This window comes from Ovis aries, chromosome 20 (assembly GCF_016772045.2).
Source record: "Ovis aries strain OAR_USU_Benz2616 breed Rambouillet chromosome 20, ARS-UI_Ramb_v3.0, whole genome shotgun sequence".
In the NCBI taxonomy this organism is placed as follows: domain Eukaryota; kingdom Metazoa; phylum Chordata; class Mammalia; order Artiodactyla; family Bovidae; genus Ovis; species Ovis aries.
Genome location: NC_056073.1, coordinates 25,113,036 through 25,127,887, shown reverse-complemented (window position 1 = coordinate 25,127,887; position 14,852 = coordinate 25,113,036). Strand labels below are relative to the sequence as shown.

Genomic DNA, 14,852 nt, shown 5'->3' with positions numbered 1-14,852 from the left:
AGGTTAGGTGACTTGTTCAGGCTTCCCAGCTAGCAGGTGGCAGAGGCAGGGTTCAGATCCAGCCTGGTCGAAGGCGTCCAGCATCAGTTTCCTTGTCTGGCCCCAGGCCCACCTGGGTTTGATCTGTAAGGTGTGTAAAACCTGAAGGGTGTGGGCTGGGAGGGAAGGACACCCTCATCCTCTAGGGAGCCTCCAGATTGTTTTGCTTTCCCTTGGGTAGAGATGTACATCGTGTGTGTTTTGAGAACATCTAGGTCCTTCTGACACAGGCCTGATTAAAGGCTGCTTGTTCAGGTTATTGAGACTAACACCTTCCCTACCCCTTTAGTTCTCTTGGGATTCTTTCTCTTTTAGGACTTCTTAGTTTTCTTTCTGGGTGTGGCTCTAAGTAGCATAATGCCTAAAATATGAGGATCACAAAATTCAGAGTGGTTTATATATTAGCATGGAATGTAACCAGGTGGTGAAATAACTGTTGGCTGTAGAGGAGATGATAGATAATTACTGGGTTGTGTTTGCTTTTGAATATACCACATTGTAGTAGGCTTTTTAAAGTACATTTTAACTCTGCCTGTTCCTCTTCTCACCCTCCTCGCACCCTGCACCCGAACAATTATAAAATGTGGGAGTTTAGATTGAATTTTTTTTTATAAAAAAGAAATATGTTTTCCTGTCATATCTTTATTTATGTTACACTGTTTGAATTAAAATCTAAGACCTTTTCTCTCGAGAGGGTGCATAACTTATCTTTGTTAATTATGTCCCTCCATTCTCTCTTCATTTCAGCTGAGGCTATAACACCGCCTTTGTATATTTTGTATGAATTATCTTGGAGAACATGATAATTTATTTTGAATATTCAAGTAATCACATCAGATAAGAGGCTGCAGTCAGATTTAGAATTACAAGCAGCTGCTCACAGCAGCTGATGTTGCTTAAAAGCCTCTTAAATGTTTGTCTCCTGGCCACGTGCAATTGCAGTCTGATTTGTATATTAGAAATGGGGTTGAAGTAGAGCTCAGTCTCCTGAAGTAGGGTCTTTAAGGGACCAGCTAGAGACTTGCAGAGGATCACCTGTCCTCATCAGTGCAGCCGTTGATTGTCTGCAAGTCTGCTTCATCCAAGGTGGTTGCCTTGTGAAACAGGTCAGAGCTTCTCCAAATAGCCCCTTAAATACAGTGTTTCGGGACTTCATGTCCCGGAGAATGCTTTATATACTGTGCTTGTTATGGCAGCTCCTTTCTGTTTGCTTTGCAAGACATGGTAGGTTTGGAAGAGGCTCAGTGACCCCAGAGGAAGGTGGCTCCAAATGCAGAGTGATGGTGGGTCCCCTATATCGGGCCCTGGTGCGAAGCTCCATGCTTGAGTTTAACATCGTTTTGCAAATGGAACTGGCATGTTATAAAAGACTTCCAAAATTCAAAATGTAGGTGAATCGTTGCAAAGTACTGTTGGAAACCCAATCTCAGTGGGTGATTGCCTTGCCCACAGATTCACGTATCCACCTGCCCACCTGCTGTCCATCTCAGACATTTATTTCTAATCCACTTCTGTCTTCTGAGCTCCAGATTCATCAGAAGCTCCAACTTCTCATCAGCTGATTCACTTGGTCTCCCTCCAAACCTGTCTCCTGTCTGCCAGCGTGACCTGGCGCATCCCCATCACCAGTTTGCCCAGGCCATCAGTGCCAGGGTCCTTCTCCCATCAACCACATCCTTCCTCCTTTCCTCCATCCGTCACTCGCCAAGTGTTGTCTATTCAGGCTCTGCTGTGTCTGCTGCCACCCTGCCTGCACAGCATGCCAGCCCTTGCAGGGTACCTGGTTTTCCCCGGCTCCTTCCTGCCTCTCTGTGTTCAGGTCCCAAACTGGCTGTCACGGAGATCTTCTGACATGTCAGTGGGATCCGCGCACTCCATACTGAAAGCTTCGCTTACTTTCACTTAGAGCCATCCTTGATCCCGCTTCACTTCCTGCCTGCACCTCTCACTCTGAACACCCCACATCTCCCCACCCGTGCCCTGTCAGCTCCATCTCTGCTCTGCACCGTCTGTGTCCGGATGGCTTCCCTGATTGCTCCCCACTGACAAAAACACACGAAAGCAAAGCCAGCTAAACAGAAAAGGCCCTGTTCCTTGTAAGTCAGACTCACACCCTGGAATCTGATGCTATTTACTCAATTAGCTATTCCTACCCCTTCCGGCTCTTGTAACCTTGGTTATAGCCAGCTGACCTCTGTGTGCGTCAGCCTCCTCATCAGGGGAGGACAGCTAGTGCTTTCCTCCCCTCTCTGCTCCAGGTCTGGCGTGTTCCCTGTGTATCCTTGGTACCTGTGTGCTGTCTGGCATGTGGTAGGTATCTGGCAATTATTTGCATGAATGTTTCTCTCTCTGTGTACCTTTTGGGTATAATCAGCTCTGTAATCTGTGCTTATGGCTTTGTGAAGGTGAGTATGCCTCAGTAGCCTGAGAAGCTTGAGAGTTTGTAACACTGCACAGATGAGGAGCCCCCGCGGGGAAGCCAGCTCTGGGAGATAGCAGCCGTAGGGGGCTGGATTCTCTGCTTAGGGTTGCTGTTCTCCCACCCAGGCTGAGGGAGTAGAGCAAATTGCGAAACGTCCCCCCGCCATCTGCCAGGAGCAGAGGATGCTGTTTCAGTGTGCTGTGTTAAAGGGCCTTGCTTATTTGCATGTTACCTTGTAGAGCTTTTAGGTGGAATAAGCCAGGGATTTATTGTGGCACTGTGCCCAAGGAAGGAAGAGAACCCACACCGGTGTCTAAGCACTCGGCTGTTCCCTGGTCAAATAATGGTTGAAACTGACACTCTCTTTTTAAACTAATTTTGGTTGGCCTCAACACTGAGCCATGGAGAAGGAAATGGCAATCCACTCCAGTATTCTTGCCTGGAGAATCCCATGGATAGAAGAACCTGATGGGCTGCCGTCTGTGGGGTCGCAAAGAGTCCGGCATGACTGAAGTGACTTAGCAGCAGCAGTACCAATGCTGAGCCAAGGTTAAGGAGCCGGTGTAGGTTGGACGGAGCCTGTCTGCTTCAGTTGCCACGTGGTCATTGATTCACTGACCATACGCACTTACTCCCCATTGTGTTCTCTGCTGCCCTCTGCTCCAGTGCGAGGATCCTGCAGAGACTTACGACAGTACACCTACTGACAGATCGTAACCCAGTGGGAGAGGTGAGGTGTGAACTTGATACAATAGATCGCTATTGGTGCTGTGGGTAGGGCTGTGTGTTGCCATTAGGTTTGAGTGCAAGTGACAGAGATCCCAAAATAATCACGGCCCCACTAATGGCATCTCAAAACAAGGTGTTACTTGTATTTTGCACAGAGGGCTGGGGAAAGGGTACGGGGTGACCAGCTGCAGGCTCCTAGCTCACTGTGTGTCGGGCTCAGAGGCAGCAGGATGGAGAAGGAGACAGAGTAGAAGGGGCTGAGGATTCAGTTGTGTTTTCTCTTAAGGGACGTTCCCAGAAACCAACCCCCGACAGTGTCGCTTATGTCTCCCTTGCTGCTGCTGCTAAGTCGCTTCAGTTGTGTCCGACTCTGTGTGACCCCATAGACGGCAGCCCACTGGGCTCCCCCATCCCTGGGATTCCCCAGGCAAGAACACTGGAGTGGGTTGCCATTTCCTTCTCCAATGCATGAAAGTGAAAGATGAAAGTGAAGTCGCTCAGTTGTGGCCGACTCTTCACGACCCCTTGGACTGCAGCCTACAGGCTCCTCCATCCATGGGATTTTCCAGGCAAGAGTACTGGAGTGGGGTGCCATTGCCTTCTCCGATGTCTCCCTTAGCCAGGACTTTAAACATACAGCCACACAAATCCGCAGACAGACTGAGAAATCTCATCTTGATTCTGAGTGGCTGTGGGCAGCTCAGAGTCCTGCTGCTGTACCCGGAATCCTGGTGACCGCCCCCCGGCCTGTACTAGGGTGGATGAGAGTGACTGTGCTGGCCACGTGGAAGTTGGAGTCTGTGGAAGAGACCGACAGGGAACAGATAGTGGTGCCACAGTGATGAGCACCGAGAGCGCAGTGTGGGGTGCTGTGGGCAGACAGGAAGGGACCCCCTAAATCAGACCCAGCGGGCCGGGGAAGGATGCCTGGAGACTGAGCAGACATCTGCCTGCTGGAGAGAGGAAGCAGGCGTTCAGGCAGAGGCTGTGAGGGAGGAGGCAGGTAGCACATGAGGAACTGATTCTAAGGAGAAGCAAAGGAGGAAGCAGGGGCCCGAGGCCGCACTGAGGGATCTGAGCTTTGTCCTAAGAGCCTTTAACTGGTTTTGAAAGGAGTAATCTGGAAAGATGCTTTTTGGGAAGTGGGAAGCAACGCCAAGACCAGAGGCAGGGACCCTCCGTCAGAAGGGAGTGCAGTAGTTCAGCTGACATGATGCTGACCTTGATTAGACAGTGGCTTTCGGGATCGAGGATTTCCTAGAACTGGGAGCAGATTTAGAAATAGTTTGGGCTGCTCTTCACCTGACAGCTGATGAAAGCAAGGCGGAGAGGTCAGATGGCGGGGCCGGGCCGCACAGTCAGCTGGCGGTGGCGCTGGGTCACCCCTCTGCCTGAACTCTCTGTGTCCCTGCCAAATGGCCAGCTGGGGCCACAGGGCTTTGTTGGGCGTCGGAGAGGGCAGGTGGTGTGTGAGCTGGAACGTGGCGCGCGTCTGCTGGGGCGAGCACGGTGCGGACACTGGGAGCGGCGCTGCAGCGGGTGTGCAGCAGAAGTGGGTGAGCTGGGTGCTCCCAGTTCTGCAGGTTGAGATCAGTGGTAGGGGACTTCAGGGAGGTCGGGTAAGGTGAATCGCTCAGGAGTGTTTCGAAATCAAGGAAGGCTTCCCTGTAAGATTAAGTGGTTTAGGCTGAACTCTTTAAGCACTAGGAACCAATTAACATTTGGTATTGAAGAACTGACTTGAGCTTGACGGCACAGTCTGCGTTTAATGTTGGCTATGCCCAGGGCCTCGTATAAGGTGCTTGTGGTCAGCAGAATAAAGTCCCTCAAAGATGTGTCCCAGTTTCCCATCACTGTGACTATGTGGATAATTAAGGCTACAGATGGAACTAAGGCTGCCAGCCAGCTGAAGTAGTGTCCTAGGTTATCTAAGTGGGCTCAGTGTAACCAACCCCCAAGGATCCTTAAGGGGCTTCCCTTGTGGCTCAGCTGGTAAAGAGTCCACGTGCAAGGCAGGAGACCTGGGTTCAATCCCTGGGTTGGGAAGATCCCCTGGAGAAGGGAAAGGTTACCCACTCTGGTATTCTGGCCTAGAGAATTCCATGGACTATACAGTCCATGGGGTCACAAAGAGTAGGACATGACTGAATGACTTTCACTTTCACTTTTCAAGGGTCCTTAAATGTGGAAGGAGGGGGGTGGGAAAGAATGAGAAGGGTGGGGTATGAGGAGACTGGGCCCAATGTTGCTGGCCTTCAGGACGGAGGAGGCAACTGTGAATGGAGCGATAGATCGCAGCCTGTAGAAGCTGGAAAAGGCCAGGAGAAGGATCCTCCCATAAAGCCTCCAAAAAGCAGCAATGCGCATGCCTGGATTTTAGTCCAGTGAGACCCGTTTTGGACTTCTGACCTATAAGATACACTTGTGTTGTTAAAAGAACTTCTGGGGCTTCGTCGGTGGCTCAGACGGTAAAGAATCTGCCTGCAGTTCAGGAGACCCAGGTTCGATCCTTGGGTCATGAAGATCTCCTGGAGAAAGGAATGGCAGCCTGCTGCAGTGTTCTTGCCTGGAGAATTCCATGGACAGAGAAGCCTGATGGGCTGCAGTCCATGGTGTCACACAACTGGACATGACTGAGCGACTAATACAACAACAAGCCACTAAGTTTGTGGTCCTTGGTTGCCTGACACAGCGGTCAGTGTGTGCTGAGTGAATGAGTTGTGCTTTAAGAGATCAGTGTGAAAGCTGTATGTATTAGATGCATTGGGTGTGGGGAGGTTCTGGAGGCCAAGGAGTTCATAGGAGATGGTTCTGGCAAAGAGGTGATAGGACAGGACAGGGTGGGGGTAGGGTGACTGGAGTCATAGGGCTGGCCTGGGATCCGTGCAGGGGGGAGCGTGCTTTCAGGACTGGGTTCCTGGAAGGTGATTGGGCAAGAACAGAATCACCTGGACGGAGTCAGGAGGCAGGGAGGCTTGGCTTGTTGGGACTGAGGCGCAGACACACCATGTGTTTGTAGGTGGCACGAACATGTGGAAACAGCACTTGAGTGTGGGGTTGGGGACACAGGACTGGGTGTCATTGGTCATGACTTATCTGTTCCCTTTCTTTAAATTTTTTTATGGTGACGAAACTCAGCAGCTCTTTTGAAGGATTTAATAGGTCAGATTCCTTAACGTTAAGAAGTTTTTCCTAGTGTTTTTTGCCTACATTTTTTTTTCTGCCGCTTGAATTCTATGAACCTTTAAAAAATTTTAGTAAATAAAAATGTTAATACTAAATTATTGTTTTAAAAAACTAGAAATAACATAATCATATGACCCTTGCATAGTTCACCTGGTGTCACCCATCATCTTCCCAGAAGCCTCTGTGGCTCCCGTTGGTCTGTCACCCACCCAGTCACTAGTGGTCACATGGTTACTATCCCCGCCTCCAACACACACACCCTGGGTTCTGACCCTATCAGATCTCACCTCCTGAGCTGAGGAGGATGGAGCCTAAACAAAACTTGGCTTGTCCTAGCAAAAGGAAAATGGATGGTACTTGCTAGAACATTTCCACATCTTTTCCTTTTTTAATATCAGTTTGCCACTGAACTATATATACACTTGTTTTAGATTTGGTTACGTCCTGAAAGTTCTTGATTTCTGAATTCCTTTGTTCTTTATAATGAACTTGGTTGTAGTGATTGAAGTTACAGGTGTATTGACGTTAGAGGTGTCTTCCTGTAGCAGCACACTCAAATTGCCTTCTTACCTGTCAATTGCTGCCGTCTTCCCTCTCTGATCACTGACCTTCTACTTGGTGGCAGTTGCACCATGTAATTTGCATTTACAAGTTTTCAGTGAAGATTGTACTAAATTCAACTTTGAAAAAAGTTTAAAGCCTATAAGATGAATTGACCAATAATGGTGGCGCTAGTGGTAAAGAATCCACCTGCCAGAGCAGGAGACATAAGAGACAGCGGGTTTGATCCCTGGCTCCGATCCCTGGGTCAGGAAGATGCCCTGGAGAAGGGTATGGCAACCTACTCCAGTATTCGTGCCTGGAGAATCCCATGGACAGAGGAGCCTGGCGGGCTACAGTTCATGGGGTTGCAGAGAGTCAGATATGACTGAAGTGAGTTACCATGCACAGTGTCCGTAAACCACATGTGAAGAAAATGAGTTTAATTTCAGGGAGTTCCACTTCATTCTCCAGAAAAGGAAATAAGATTATTTCCTCCTTATTCTTAGAATGAAGATCCCATTCTTTCTAAGTTAACGAAGTAAACTTTCTCTTTCTTCCCTTTGCCCGTTGATTTGATTAAATAAGACTCGTGGGTGCTACCTTGTTCATTGTCTTTCATGTCAGTTGGTGCCCTGGTAAGATAGAGCCCCCACAGTATCCGGGAAGTGTAAGCAAGGAAAGCAGAGGTAAGCCGCGTTGATCAGGAGGCGGGAGAGGACGTGCCCCTTCTTGACATTTCAGCTACTGTCCCCTCAAAACAGTCATGCTGTTTCTTTTCTCTTGAAATCAAATTGTTTCCCTTAATGAGACGGTCAGCTTGGCATGCAGTCATTTTCTCTGATGTATTCCAATCTCAGAAAGCAAACAGAAAGAACATTTTATAGAGGAACCTGCAAATAGCTCTTCTGTGGCCGTGACCTGCGGTGAATGCCCTGAGCTCTGGTCTGAAAGCCCTGGGTTTCTTCACAGACAGATGGGAGGGCATGATGCACCTTAATAGCAACCGAGTGTTCAGCGGCACATGGATTTCATTCTCTTGTTAGCACTGCTCTCTGTCAAAGGAATAAACGATGGCGATCATGCTTGGAGCTCTGAAATGTCACTCTCAGATTCTTATTTTGGAAAGAAGGGTGCGTCCTGTAAATTTCTCCCTCTTACTCGTATTTATTCTGTCTCTGCTGACCTGCTTTTCTCCATTCAGTGGGGACCCTGCTTTCCTGTTGGTGATTACATTCCCCAGGTGATGTCAGGGACATACTGCCACTGACACACCATTTAGAGGAAGAAGAAAGTGAACCCTGGACAGGGAAGACAGGCTCCCTTGAGTAGGCTGAGAAACCTCCTGCATGAAGCTCCCTTGAGCCCATTAGCATCATGAATCAGAGAACTGAAGACCCGGTGACAACTGGACAACTGAGGTGATAGGCAAATGGAAAGTGTGGTTTTGTTGTGGCAGAAAAATGCTGATTCTGAGCTCTCTCTTTCTCTCGTATATATATGATACATATGTAAGTACTTAAGCACTTTAGCATCTGTATGCTGGCTGATGAGTTAATCCATTCTATTTGTATTACTACCTAATGTGACTTCACCACAGGATGCTTAGGTCTTCTTATTACTTAAAATTTTAGGTTTGGGTGACTGAGTTTCCATGAAGAGTATCTTCATTTGAAAGGAAAGTTAGTATTGTGCTAAAGAAACATTCAGAGTTTTTCACCCACATGCTAATATGAAAATCAGCCCAGCCTGCTATATACAGTCTGATTTACTGGGAAATTGGTAAGAACTTACTTCACAGAGTGCTTTAACTTATGTATATTGTATGTTTTATTCATTATTGCTAGCTGGTGCTTTTTGAGGTATATTTGGGAATTTTGCATTTAAGTTGAGAAGCCAAATTTATAATGCCAGTTTAGAGATGAAACCTTACAGAGGAGGAGAAATGCTGTTTGCAGTTTTTAATACAGCAGCTCTCAGACTTTTTGTTCTTAGGACTTGCACTTTTAAAAGTTGAGAAACTCAGAGAGCTTCTGTTTGTATGGGTTTTGCCTGTTGACATTCATCCTGTTAGACATTGATTTTGAAATCACTTTGAAAAAAAAAAAAAAAGAAATCACTTTGGATCTCTGAAGGTTACCTTCATATGTGAACTTCATCAGGTATACTGGTTTTGGTCAATTTAAGGTCTGTAAGTACCATCCTTAGGTAGGGTAATATTTCAAAGTAAATTTATGTCCTCTGACAATGCTGGTTGCTTGCATAGATGCCATACTGGAGGACTGTCAGTTTTTAAAATAAAAATCCAGAGCAGAAAGGAGTAACTTAAGAAGGTCTCAGTGTGGTGTAAATACCTTTTTAGATGTTCACTTTATTTATTTTTTAAATCTCATTCTCTTTGCCATCTGTACATTATTGTATTGGGCCTTCAGATTGGCTGTCTTTTGGAATAGTTGTAAAAACAGCTAATTTCTTTTGTGTTCATGTCTGTTTGATTGATACTTCTTAACTTTTTTTTTTTTTTAATACTAATGATTTTGCTTACCCTCCGAGCTATCAGGGAAGCCAAGCGTCGCATCCCCACATCTCCACCTTGTTCTTTTTAACCATTTAACCTTTACCGCTTTCTTCTGTTACCAGAAGGTCCTTCTGGCCTTTTTGTATGTCTGATCATGTAGCGTTCTGCTTTGGGGAACTGTCGACACACATCCGCCTGCCCTGTCCTTTACTCTGGGGACTTCTTTGAGGCTGTTTATACCCTCGGTTTCTGTGATGTCTTGAGTCCGGTGCCACTGTAGAGGGAGCTGCTCGCTTCCACGTGCTCAGGTGTTTCTATGGGGTACGTTTCGCATTGTCCAGTATAGTAGTCACAAGTCACGGGTAGTAGTTACTACAGCACTTGGAAACTAATGCAACAGAGGTTTTCCACTTACTTTTAATTTACCTTTAAATAGCCCTGTGCGGCTCCCATCTCTCCAGAGGATACAACTCGCAGGGAATCTGAGAGCTTCCTTTTTACTGACTCATGCCTGCCTCCATCTTGACTTCAAGAGTTTCTTGCAAGTTCACCCATTCATTTTTATAGGAGTTTTGTGTATATCTTACCTGTCACTTTTAGAAGTGTTTCGTAGCATATAGGTTTCAGCATCTGTAGACTGTTTTACCACCAGAAACAGAATTAAGAAAGCAAAGGCTGTTTGAAGTTGGCTGCTTTTTATGAAATCTTGAGACAGTTCTAGGTGACGTTCAAGGGTAGAATAAAGTTAAGAGAAGGATTTTAGGTTGGGGAGACTTGAACAGACTTATCAGCTACTAAAAAATTGAAGATAAAGGGGGAAGCAGAGTTGAGCAGTCATTTCTTGAAGGAGGCAGGCAAGTAGGAGATGCTGAGCCTCCTTTTATGGATTGGGAGGGAAAGAGTAGCTTTTTTTTTTTTTAAGTATTTGAATTTTTTTTGACACAAAAGTCATATAATGTTAACTTTTTTTAAAAAAATGTTTCGGCCTCACAGCATGGCATGTGGGATCTTAGTTCCAGTTCCTGATCAGGGATCAAGCCTGCCTTGTGCCCCCTGCAGTGGAAGCGTACAGTCTTAACTATTGGACAGCCAGGAAGGCCCCTGAAATTAACCATTTTAAAGTGGACAATTCAGTGGCATGCAGTTCACCCACACTGTGGTACCCCAGCCACCTCTGTCTAATTCCAAATCATTTTCACCCCCCAGAGGAGACCCTGTGCCCATCAGCCATTCTCAGCCCTGCCCTTCCCCACCCCCAGCCTTTGGGCAACACTGATCTTTCTGTCTTTAGACCCTGATACTGGGAAAGATTGAAGGCAGGAGGAGAAGGAAGTGACAGAGGATGAGTTGGTTGGATGGCATCACTGACTCGGTGGACATGAGTTTGAGCTGCTGTAAGGACAGGGAACCCTGGCGTGCTACAGTCCATGGGTTGCAAAGAGTTGGACACAGTTGTGCAGCTGAACAACAAAGTCTGCATATTTCATATAAAGCGGATCATACAATATGTAGCCTTTGACGTCTGTTTTCCTTCACTTGGCATAATTGGAGTTTCATCCACCTGTAGCAGGTAACAAGCACCTTGACATTTGAAGGAGAGAGAGAGTTTCAGGGAATGCATACCGACAAGCCTGAATCTCAGCAGAACATGCCAGTTCAGCTAGTTAGATTGTCCAGATTAAGGCTCCACAGGGGCAGATGTGGCAGCAAGAGTATCTGTGGGATGGTTGACTGAAGACACACCCCAGGAGCCAGCACTGGGATGGAGGGGGCAGGCATCGAAGTTCTGGATCTGGTGATGGTAATCGCCACCAGTGAATTGGCTGCCAGCGGGGTAAAGGGGGAAGAGTGGGTGGGGAGGAACCTCCCTTGAGAGGGGCAGGAGTGTCCTGTTTCTAACCGGGATAAATTTGGGAACCTAAGTCAGAGCCCATCTGTAGCAAGGGACCGTCTTTCACATACAGGCCGGGGCACTGTCCCGCCTGCTGCGTGAACCAGTGGACAGACCGCACTTCTGAGCCAGTGAGGTGGAAGCCATGTCTTCCCTTCCGAGCTGGGTGACGAAGCAGTTCTGCTGGCTTGGGGGCTTCTCACACACCCAGAAGCAGGGGATTAGAAAGCAGACCCAGCCTTTTTTGCTGCTGCCCTTTGATGAAGGTCTTAAAGCTGAGTCAGCTGCCCTGGTTGGTGTTGGGAGCAGTGATGGAGACCGCAGTGTTGCCAGCGAGGCCACGCAGAACCAGGCTGTCTTTGCCCAATGACATGAAGGTCAGAGGACTTTCATATCTTCCATCTTGTCCCCAGTCTGCTCTTGAGCCCAGCGACCATGCACCACTCATCCATCCCACCTTATTATGGGCCCAGCGCCAAGCTGTCCTCCCTGTGAACCTTGCCCTGGAGGGCTGATCGCATCTGGGCAGTGATTCGAGTGCAAACAGAGGAGCTTCACCAAGCCTGGGGCTTTGGGGGAGAGGAGTCAGGGGAGATTTCTCTGAGTGAGGACTTTTATGTAGAGGTGAGTGTAGGGGTCCGAGGGGCAGGAGGCAGAGGGAACTTACCCTGCACAGGGCTTGCCTGCAGAAAGGAGAAGGTGGCAGGAGGTGGGTGTGGTCGGGCCGTGGGCAGGGCAGGGCGGGGAGGGCAGGCTTGGGCTGGAAGCCGGGGTGAGCCAGTGATGCAGGGGCCCTAAGCAAATGAGGGGTTGTGGGTTGTCTGCAGAGAACAAGGTGCGCAGTCGTTGAGAGGCTTCAGGCAGTAGTTGGCCTGCCAGTTTTGGTGGCTCTGGTGCAGTGCGGAGATAGGGGGCAGGGCACGGCAGGAACAGGGTGGATAGCTGAGACTGGCCATCTGGGAGAGCCGGTGGAAGAACACAGTCTGGGGTGGTCGTGCGGCTGGGAGAGGTAGATGTGTGTGAGGCGCAGGGGGAAGCATCAGCGCACGCAGAGATGGTGGTGGTGCCCAGGTGCACCGCCGCTCACCCCCTGTATCCTTCCACGCCTCCTTGCATGCTGTGCTTCAGCTTGAAACAGTTATCCACATTCGGCCTCCTAGGTCTTTGACTTGTTAACCCTTAATAACCTGGCCCCATGCCACCTGTATGAAGTCTGCCCCGATTCCACCGAGAATCAATTCCTTTAACATTTACAGAGCGTTCACATGTTTCAGTATGCTTTAAATCATTGCTGTCAGCTTTCAGGTGAAGGCAGAATCATAGCCCATGTGACCGCTTCATCCTTCTCAGGGCGTCGCAGCCCCCTTTCCCCTCTGCTCTTGGATCGTGTCTTTGCTTTGGCATGAAGTGAGGCGAAGCGTTAATCACTCAGTTGTGTCCGACTCTTTGCGACCCCATGGTCTGTCCATGGAATTTTCCAGGCAAGAATACTAGAGTGGGTTGCCATATCCCTTCTCCCGGGGATCTTCCCGACTCAGGGATCAAACCCGGGTCTGCTCCATTGCAGGCAGATTCTTTACCATCTGAGCTACCAGGGAAGCCCTTTTCCCAAATCCCTTGGCCTGACCACTCCCACTGCTCTTTAAAGGATGGGTCCTAGCTCCACTCCTCTGCGGACGTCTCCCTGGGTGCCCCAGCCCCAGATCTCTCCCTCCTCCCCTCTGTGCTCACCCCTTTGGTGCTGCTTCTCTTTTACCAGGCTCCTTGTGGTCTTAATTTTCTACATGTATGTGATTCCAGATAGACTGGACAGTTGTGGATTCCTCCCGGTCCCCTCCATCAAGAAGAGTGTATGTAAATGGCTGGGATGCTTGTCCAATCCACAAGGGGCTCCTATCCTCAGTTCCTGTGATATATAAGATGTGGGCACTGGAATAGATAACGTTTGACATTTGGATGTAAGTATCATGTGCCTGGTTTGTGATGCAGTAATGGCTATCTTAATCTAGAATTTGTTCTGAAGAGTAATACCCGAATGATTCTTCGGTGCTGTAGTTTTTCTCCATACATGGTTTTGTTCTTGGACAGGACCCTAAACCCCTGAGAGGTTGCTCAGGAATAAATAGAGAGTGACACACATAGCATCCTGAAGGACCAGCTGGGCACCAATCTTCCTAACAGAAATCAACCCCCTGCTGGGATCTTTACCTTGGAAACTGGGCCTGGGGGCAGAACAGAGACCTGGCAACCTTTAGCATAGTGCCTTTCTACCTTTTTCAAGGGAATGGGGTTATTAGTGTCCAAAAAATAGTCCTTGGCCTCAGGTTAATCTGTACTCCCAGCTTTTGAGGGAAAGTGCTTGTTTATGTAATATCCCACAGGCTATCTCTGCTGTTTGCATGTCTCTGAAAGTTCTTCTGTGTCAAGCTATTTCTACTGTTTCTTGATCCTCTTCATAGATGGAAACATGCTGATCTGACAATAGAGCATTCCTCAGCTTTTTCTCTTAGTCTAAGACTAGATCATTATCCCAAACTCATTGCTGTAGGTGTCTTTATTTTTAATATCTTCTACCTGTATATCCTTGTTCTAATAGACTGGACAGTTGTGGAATCGAGCATATTTTTAATTGCATCAGTTCGTGTAATATCTAGAGATAGATCCATAACTGATTATATGTGTCGTTGTTGTTGTTTGTTGTTCTCCAGTCACTAAGTCTGGCTTCCCTTGTAGCTCAGTCAATATAGAATCTGCCTGCAATGCAGGAGACCTGGGTTCAATTCCTGGGTCAGGAAGATCCCCTGGAGAAGGAAATGGAAACCCACTCCAGTATTCTTGTCTGGAAAATCCCAAGGACACAGGAGCCTGGCAGGTTACAGTCTGTGGGGTCACAAGAGTCAGACATGACTGAGCGACTAGGCACACACAGTCACTAAGTTTGTGTCCAGTTCTTTGCAACCACATGAACTGCAGCGCGCCAGGCTTCTCTGTCCTTCACTATCTACCGGAGTTTGCTCAAATTCATGTCCATTGAGCTGGTGATGCCATCCAGCCATCTCCTCCTCTGTCGTCCCCTTCTCCTCCTGCCCTCAATCTTTCCCACCATCAGGGTCTTTTCCAGTGAGTCAGCTCTTCACATCAGGTGCCCAAAGTATTGGAGCTTCAGCTTCAGCGTCAGTCCTTCCAATGAACACCCAGGACTGATCTCCTTTAGGATGGACTGGTTGGATCTCTTTGCAGTCCAAGGGACTCTCAAGAGTCTTCTCCAACACCACAGTTCAAAAGCATCAATTCTTCGTTGCTCAGCCTTTTTTATGGTCCAGCTCACATCTGTACATGACTACTGGAAAAATATTTTAAAGAAATTTGAGGATTCATTACTCATCTTGGCTCTAGAAACCAACCAGGGCTGCACATGGTAGACACATTTCTCATTCCATATTATGTTATCCCTCAGGGCACTCAAACCAGAAGTTTCCATGTGAGATTTTTTTCAGTCATAGCCTCACTGAAATTACTTTATCACT

The 14,852-nt window shown here is 47.9% G+C and overlaps 1 protein-coding gene across 8 annotated transcripts in view; it reads left to right on the top strand.

Annotated features, from left to right (window-relative positions):
* Positions 1-14,852, top strand: part of ELOVL5 (ELOVL fatty acid elongase 5) — a 66,080-nt gene that overhangs the window by 7,026 nt on the left and 44,202 nt on the right. The window contains exons 1-2 of one of the 8 annotated variants that reach the window (XM_060403718.1): positions 2,236-2,349; positions 13,126-13,283. The exons of 1 other annotated variant lie outside the window; for it this stretch is intronic. The gene's annotated coding sequence lies outside the window, so the exon portion shown is untranslated. Of the gene's footprint in view, positions 1-2,235; positions 2,350-4,621; positions 4,747-11,852; positions 12,035-13,125; positions 13,284-14,852 lie in introns of those variants that run through there. 6 more of the 8 variants (XM_060403719.1, XM_060403715.1, XM_060403716.1 and 3 more) reach the window with 6 other exon arrangements.